Source organism: Sturnus vulgaris, unplaced genomic scaffold, assembly GCF_052056855.1.
Source record: "Sturnus vulgaris isolate bStuVul1 unplaced genomic scaffold, bStuVul1.hap1 Scaffold_180, whole genome shotgun sequence".
Classification (NCBI taxonomy): Eukaryota; Metazoa; Chordata; class Aves; order Passeriformes; family Sturnidae; genus Sturnus; species Sturnus vulgaris.
Window position 1 is genome coordinate 617386 of NW_028276110.1, and position 8386 is coordinate 625771.

Below are 8386 nucleotides of genomic sequence, written 5' to 3' on the forward strand. Positions count from 1 at the left end.
GAGAGTTTGAGGATCTCGGGTACCTCACAGAAGAACTGGCCCAGGGCATTTCCATGGCACAGGGGCAGGGAAAATGTATTGGCCGTGTGCAGCAGAGCATTGAGAAAGGCACTGGCCCAGGCAGCTGCTGCCATGTGGGCACAAGCTCTGCTGCCCAGGAGGGTCCCGTAGTGCAGGGGTTTGCAGATGGACACGTAGCGGTCGTAGCACATGATGGTCAGGAGGGAAAACTCTGTTCCGAAAAAGAAGAAAATCAGAAAAACTTGTGCAGCACATCCTGAATAGGAGATGTTGCTGGTGTCCCAGAGGGAATTGTGCATGGCTTTGGGGACAGTGGTGCAGATGGAGCCCAGGTCAGTGAGGGCCAGGTTGAGCAGGAAGAAGAACATGGGGGTGTGCAGGTGGTGGCCGCAGGCTACGGCGCTGATGATGAGGCCGTTGGCCAGGAGGGCAGCCAGGGAGATGGCCAGGAAGAGGCAGAAGTGCAGGAGCTGCAGCTGCCGCGTGTCTGCCAATGGCAGCAGGAGGAAGTGGCTGATGGAGCTGCTGTTGGACATTTCTGCACTCTGGGCATTGTGGACTGTTGAAAGAAAACATTGACAAGTTGGGACCAACCTCTTTGATTCAATCCTGTGTGATATTATATAGAATTCACTCAAAATTACTTCTCTTCCTGTGGAGAAATTTCACTAAGGATTTTTATTTTTGAGCTCAGTTTGTGCTGCTGATTTAGTGCTTCATCTTCAGCAGTCCTCTCAGTCTGAACACTGAGGAGCCCAGAGGAAAGACAGGGTTTTCTAAGCCCCAGTGCAGGCAGTCCTGCTAGTCCCACAGAGCTGAACTTTGCTTATCACACCTCCCTCTAACTCAGGGTGATGACACTTAAACATTCTTGTTAAATAAAGTAGCCCTTTTGAAGGGTCTAATTTCAAAATAGAGAGAGGAAAAACAAGGTTTGGTCTGGCTCAATGCTGCCTGGAGTTGTGCCTACTGGGAGCTGTTTCTCTCTATCCAAGCCTTGTCCCTGCCAGTGCTTCCAGAGCCCAGCTCAGCCCTGGGGGCTCAGCTCTGCCCTGCACACCCCTCCCATAACAGGGCACTGCCCAGGGTCATCTCCCTGCCAGCAGGGCCTTAAGGGCAGCTCACACAAACTGAGATGCTGCAAGCCAAGGTGCTGCTGCTGCTGTCTGTAGGCAGAGGAGGGTGAGGAGGCACTTTGTGAGGGAGATGTGAGGCAGATCTGCTGATGCCCAGTGGGACAGTGCAGGAGTGTCAGTGACACAGACACACCTGACAGCCCCTTTGCCTTGCCTTGAGGAGAAAGCTGAGAGCAGCCCTGGCCATGCAGCACCATCTCCAGAGCAGGAGGAATCTGCCCTGATGGGGGTGGCTCCTTCCACCTCCAACTTCTCCCCACAGTGCATGGGGAGCTGCCAGGCAGGCTGAGAGCTGTCCCTGGCAGGTGGCACATGGCCTGGGCTGGCCAGCAGGAGCCGTCCTGCCCTGTCCCTCTGACGGTGCCCAGGGCAGCCCCAATCTGCAGCACATCCTCCCCAAACCAGAAATAGCAGCAGAACCATCCTTACATTCATGTCAGTGCTTTCATGGATCAGCTTTAGGAGATCCCTGCAGCCACAGACTTACTGTGTCAGAAGTGGTGAAGATTTCTCCATGAATAAACTCAGAATTGTCCTTGCAGTTGCTTTAAGCCTCTGTCTGGTTCACTCCTCCCAGGTACATGCAGGCAGTGCCCTCAGCCCCAGTGGGCTGGGAGAGGAGCTGTTCCTCAGCAATGTCTTTTTGAAACTCTCCTTGGTTGCCAGGAGCTGCCTCTGTGCCAGGAGCCCGGCCCAACTCAGCAGCACAGACACAGCACAAGGACTTTAATGACCCTCTCAGGGTTTTTGCTGTTTACATCATACTCCGTCCCTCAGAGTATGCTCAAAAATCTTCTCAAGAACTCAGTTAAATTGAAACTCCAAAGTTGGTTAAGTTTTAATGGATTCCACTGAGGGATATGACTCAGAAAGTGTCCCAAGGTTCCAGTTAGAGCAGAACACTGGCAGCACTGATGACAGGTGAGGACAAGCAAGGGAAAGGAGTCTCTGATGCTGAGCACACCTGGATGTGTTTCAGGAATGCCAAGGGCCAAGGGCTGAGCCCCAGCCCCTGGCAAGGCAGATCCTGTCCCTCCCTCATTGCTCAGGGCTCTTCCCGGGCCACTGGGCTCTGGCCATGTGCAATGCCAAGGGCAGCACCATGGGGCGGCCCCTGCCAGGCTGCTGAGCAGGGACAAGGAGGCAATGAGGCCCCAGCACAGCAAGGCTCACTTGTCCCCTGCTGGCCTCAGGCCCAGGGCCAGCCTGCATGGCCCAAGTGCTGCAGGAGTTGGCTGTGTCAGGGCCTTTCAGCTGCTGCCCATCCCTGTGGCCTCTGCAGCCCAGGCTGTCCTACGGTGTCCATGCCCTGCGCCTCTGTCCCTGCAGGCTGTCGTCATCCCCCGGCTGCCCCACCTCGTTGGCCCCTTCCTTTGCTGACAGCTCTGCCTCCTGCCTGCCTCTGCCTGCACACACAAAGCCTTGGACTCGATTCCAAAAGGGTTCATTCAATTTTTACTGTGCCTGTGCAATTTAGTTGAGAAACAAGGTCTTGAGGGGCTGCTTTCCCTGCAAGGGTGGTTGGAAGAGAAGACATCTAGCTCAAGGGTGCAGTGATAGAAATAGCAAGGACTGAACCTGGTAACCCTGGGTGGGTTTTATGGAAATGGTTAAGTTGTTATACACATGTAGTTGCTGAATATAAACAACACACTTGTAGAATCATGTGTCCACATATGTTTAGGAGTTATTCCACATTGGAACTGAGGTCTGAAAGAAATGATGCCCTCTTTAGAACCAAATTAGTGTTAAATGTATCTTATTCTGATATTTTCGAGATTTGATGACAGCAGGGCCTCACAGAACCAAGGAGTCAACTGTGACACTGTGGAACCTGAAGGTACAAAGGGGCCTTTTGACACTGTGGAAGCTCATGGAACCAAAATCCATTTTGACAGAGTGGGGGCACATGGAATATATGGTCCCTTGTGTCAGTGCAGAACTGTTGCTGAGAGTATGAAAGCTCATGGAACTAGAAGTCCATTGTGACCAAGGGGCCATTGTGACACTGGGGAACCTCATGGAACCAAGGGTCCATTCTTGCACTGTGGGAACTCATGGAACCAAAGGCCTATTATGACATTGCAGGACCTCATGGAACAATGGAGACTATTATGAAACAGAATCACAGAATTAATGAGGTTGGAAAAGATGTTTGAGATCATCAAGCCCAACCTATGACCTAATGTCACCTCAATAGGGCTCATTATCTCAATAAAGACCTTCAATAGATTCACCTTGGCCAGTCAATAGTGGCCCAGAGGCTACACCAAATGTGGACAGTGGTCACAAGTGTTTTAGACACATATAAGCTTAGTTCATTTGCATATCAAGGCTTAATCCTCCAATTACAGCTTCAAGTAATGAAGTCATATTCTGCCAGCTCACCCCCCCAGTTCACTTTTGTTTATACTTTTCAGAGCCTGAGGCTGTAGGGTATCCTTGAGTTTCAGGCCTAGAGGAATTGTTTTGTCTGACCTAAATGTAAAGAAAATTAACTAACACATTATCTAGAGTTTAGAGTTATGCACTAATGCAGTACAGGATTTGAAAAATATGAAGGCTAAAATCTTAAGGCATCACAGGCCTCACTGAACCAAGGGGCCACTGTGACACTTTGCCGACCCATGGAACCAAGGAGTTCATTGTGACACTGCAAGGTCTCATGGAAGCAAGGAACCATTGTGACACTGTGGGGACTTGTGGGGCCAAGGGGTGATTGTGTCACTGTGTGGCACCATTGAACCAAGGAATCCATTGTGACACTACAGGGCCCCATGGAACTGAGGATTCATGGAACAGTGCAGGACCCCATGGAACTAAAGGTCCATTGTGACACTGTGGGGCCTCATGGAATCCTGGAGGCCATGATGACACTTTGAGGCCTCGTTGAATCAAGGGGCTCTGCAGGACCTTGTGGAACCAAGGAGACCCTTCTGCCATTGTGAGTCCCCATGGAACCAAGGGTCCATTGGGATACTGTGGCACCAAGGAGACCCCTGTGACTCTGCAAGGGCTCATGGGAGCAAGGGACCATTGTGACAGTGTGGAGCCCCATGGAAACAAGAGACCAGTGTGACACAGCTGGGCCTCATGGAACCAAGGATCCAATATGACACAACCATGGTGACACTGCAAGGTCCCATGGATCCAAGGAAAGAGGTAACAGGTCTGGTTGGCTTGGCCTGACTGGTCCAACTGCCCTTGGCATGTCGAGATTCTCTTCTCAAGTGCTCCTGAAACACTGCAACTCTGGGCTTTCCTTCCAATGGAAAGGAACTGTCCTCACTAAAGTATTCAAGGCCAAAATGGGATTCCACCTCCAATCTTCCCTATATCCAGGGTTTGCTTCCAGAAAAAAGCTGTCATTACCAAATGGTTTGGCTGACCTTGGCCTCCTGAGGGTCAGCTCTCACCTGCCTTCCTTAAACTAGGGTGTGCTTTCCTTTCTATGCAAAAGAACTGGCCTTGTCCTCCAGGCAGAAAGGGCTGAGATGGGGATTGCACATTCAAAATTTCAAATATCCCAGGGTTGCTCCCAGACAAACCTGCCAGGACAGACAGGTCTGCCTGGCATTGGTCTCTGGTTGCTGCAGTTCATCAGCCCCTGAAACACTGGGGGTCTGTTGTTTCCTTCTTGTGGAGACCATTGGGAAACTTTGGGCCGTGATGAAATGAAGGGACCGTTGTGAACACCTTGGGGACCCTGTGGCACCAAGGACATCACTGTGGCACAGCTGGGCCGCATGGACCCAAAGGGCTGGTGTGAAGCAGCAGGGCTTTGTGGAACCAAGAGGCCATTTTTGCATTACAGGGCCTGGTGCAGCTGAGCTGTGTGACTCTGCAGGGCCAGGACACGTTCCAGCAGGTGTGTGCTGCTGTGCCAGTCCCCTGGCAGGGATCTCAGACAGGCAGGTGCAGCACTGAGGAGCTTGGTCTGTGGCCTTGGTGGCATGGCCAGTGTGAGAAGGTGCCCCAGGGCTTTGAGCATCCCTCCAGCCTCTTCCATCAGCCACTTCCAGACCTGGGCACTCACCCCAGTTTCTTGCTCTATTTGTTCTGTGCTTATCTCCTTCCTCCTGCCGATTTCAGCACTGCTCTAGGGGCAGCATCAGCCCTGCCTGGGTTCCCTCCTCACCCAGCCCTTGGCAGACCCCAGAGGTGGGCTCTCTGTGATCCCTGGCACGGGATGTGGGTGCTGGGACTGGACACTGAGGTGTGGAGTGGACACTCTGGTGGGGAACATTTGCCCACCCAAAACACTCCCTGTGCTGTGCCGTGTCTGATGAGGGGATGTGGGGCCTGTGCTGGCCAGGGGGGCTGTGCTGCCCCAGGGACAAATGACAGGCATGAGCCACAGCACAACGACCAGGAGGTGGAAGTGAGGACAAACTACACAGGAGGAATTCAGAAATCTGCCCTGGCCGTGTGTTCATGTGTTTAGGAAAGGCAAAGCTCAGCTGGAGCTGATGGAGGCTGCAGGAAACATCCAGAGCAAAGTCAATTCATTGCTGTGTTAGAATTCAAATTGCAAGGGTCTGTAAGGCAAAGCTTAGAACTAAATACAGTTAAGTAGAGATAGATTTAGCTTTAGAATTTAAAATATAGAAGAAATAAAGGTACTTACAAATGTAACAAGAAGTTTTAGAGTGCAGCAATGTAAGTTTGTGTTTCAGAATATAATTAGCTAAGAAAGTTCACTCTGTATTGTGAGTCAATAAAACGAAATATCTTAGTATTGACTTAGAAAGAGAAATATCTCTGTTGACAGTGTTTTATTTTTTAATTAATCCTTAAAAGACCTTGTAACCATAAGTGTTGTGACTTCTAAGCCATGCTGTGACCATCTGTAAGATAAACTTACCCTTTCTGCCTAGATAGAAAAAATAAACCACACTTTCTAAAGCAACTCAGAAGTCCCATCTCTCTGCTTCATTCAGAAAAAGAAAAAATCGCCACCAAAATTGTAACATAAAAACAATAAGCCCACACTTTAAAAATATGTCATAAAAACAATAACCACACACTTTAAAAATATAACTTAGAATAAACCTGCACCTGGGGACACTTTCTCAGCCGTGCCTCAGCGAGATCCATTAGAACTTCAGGAAACTTTGGACTTTGAATCTGACTTCGAATTCTTGAGATTCTTCAGAGGTTTCTTTTCCTTCTTTACCCTATTTTTGCCTACCTGATATCATTGTCATCAATTTTCTGCTGTATTTCAACCCTTGGGAAATTTTCTCCTTCATGTTTATCAGTGGGACTCACTAAAAGTAAGAGACATTTTGGAGTTTGAATCTGACTTGGAATTCTTCAGAGGTTTCTTCAACTCCCTCTCAGGGACTGATGTTCAGGGACTCAGCCCCAACCCCGAGTGGGTCATTAAAGTCCTTGTGCTGTGTCTGTGCTGCTGAGCTGGGCCGGGCTCCTGGCAAAGGCAGCACTGTACAGAGAGAGCCAGTATTTCCAAAATATTATTTGGAGCTCCTTGGCAGCACCAAATGCACCACGGGGCTCATTGGGATCAAGCAAGTCCTGACAAACCATGGCTCTGCCTTGATTTCCATCTGGTCTGGTTAGGAAGATTTTCAACTCCAGATATGGAGAAATACTTCAAAGACATTCTTATAAATATCAATTCCTACTTTTAGGGGGCATTTTATTGCTGTTCTCTTTGGAGCAGAGATGATTGCAGCATTCTCTGATTGACGTTGTCCAGGGTCTCTCTTTAGGAGGTCTGGTAAAGAGGAATTTCTATTTTTTTTTTTTTAAGCAATCTAAAACTTTTAAGTTTCCACACTGCAGACACACTTCTCAGGTGTGTGCCAACCCAAGGTGCCACCAAAACCACTGCAGAGCTGCCCTGGGCCAGCTGTGAGGGTGGATCATCATCCCAACCTGCCCTGGGCCACTGCCAGGGGCTGTGGCCATGGACACTGCACTGACCCCACTGCTGGGTTTGGGTTCCACTGCAACTGGGAGAAGTTCAAGTTTCCTTGGAAACACTGGGGAGCACTGGGACATACTGGAGAACACTGGGAACGCTGTGGGAGACATTGGGAGATACTTGAGTGATACTGGGGAGGACTGGGTGTCACGATCTGCTGTTAATGCAGACAGGAGTAGTGATGGTTTGTTTTTATCTCAGGGGTGCAAAAGACAACAGCAGTGGACAAGTCAGTTTGTTCAAAGCAGAAATGCACTTTTATTGAGTGCCAACAACTCAGTTTTGCGATCGAGGGAGAGTTAAAGGAAACAAAGTAAGGAGAGAGAGAGAGAAAGAGGGGAATAGGGAATAGCTACCGACAGACGAGACTGATGTCCTCGTGGTCTGGCCCAATAGACTCCGGTGTCCTCGTGGGCCCAGCCAATAGACTCGTCTTCTGTGGGGAGATCTCAAAGGCTTCTCCAGAGGGTCACTTTCTTATAGTCCTTTTCCAAAGCAAGTGGCATCTGGTCAAGAGGTGGGGAGATCTATGGGCCATTGTGAGGTGCTCAAGACAGAACATGCAGTGGTGCTCCGAGAAGCAGCTGTAGGTGCAGTACCTGTTTAAAGGCACTGTACCATGGGCAGCACAGCAAGCACAGAGCACCAGCAAACAGTCCCTTGGCCAGCATCCACCTCGGCCAGGCCAGAACTCCTGTCTGGAAGTGGGTGGGGGTCCTTGGGACAGCCTCTATCCTCATGACGGTCATGAAGCAAATGAGGGAAACTCTGGACCAACTCTTGCAAGAGCCTTTGCTCCCCATTTTTCTATTCTGTCACAATGGTCTCCAGTGCTCTATGAGGCCGCAACTTGAAAAATGAAACAATGGACATTTGCTTCTGTGACAAGTGCTAAAAGATTCGTGTTAATCACAAAAGCATTGGGGTTTCTATAAACCAGAATACTAAGCTCTGAAGTGAAGCATTGACACTAGATAAAGGAAATTATATGATTAAATAATTCTGTTTAAAATCACCTTGTTATGTTATATTATGTTGCATTATGTTACATTACATTATATTATGTTTTTTAAATAAGTTGTATCAGCTACCAGCTTGTGAAATCGGACTTCCTAAAAAGCCCTTCCTGCCTTTGTCTAAGCAATACTGACTATCCCAAAAACCAGACTCCCGGAACTTCCCTGGTGGTCATCTACAAGGACCAGATGGCTATCTGTGACTGATTATCACCCAAAGGCTTTGTGAATTTGTGAACAACGAGAACCCACAGTATAAGAAG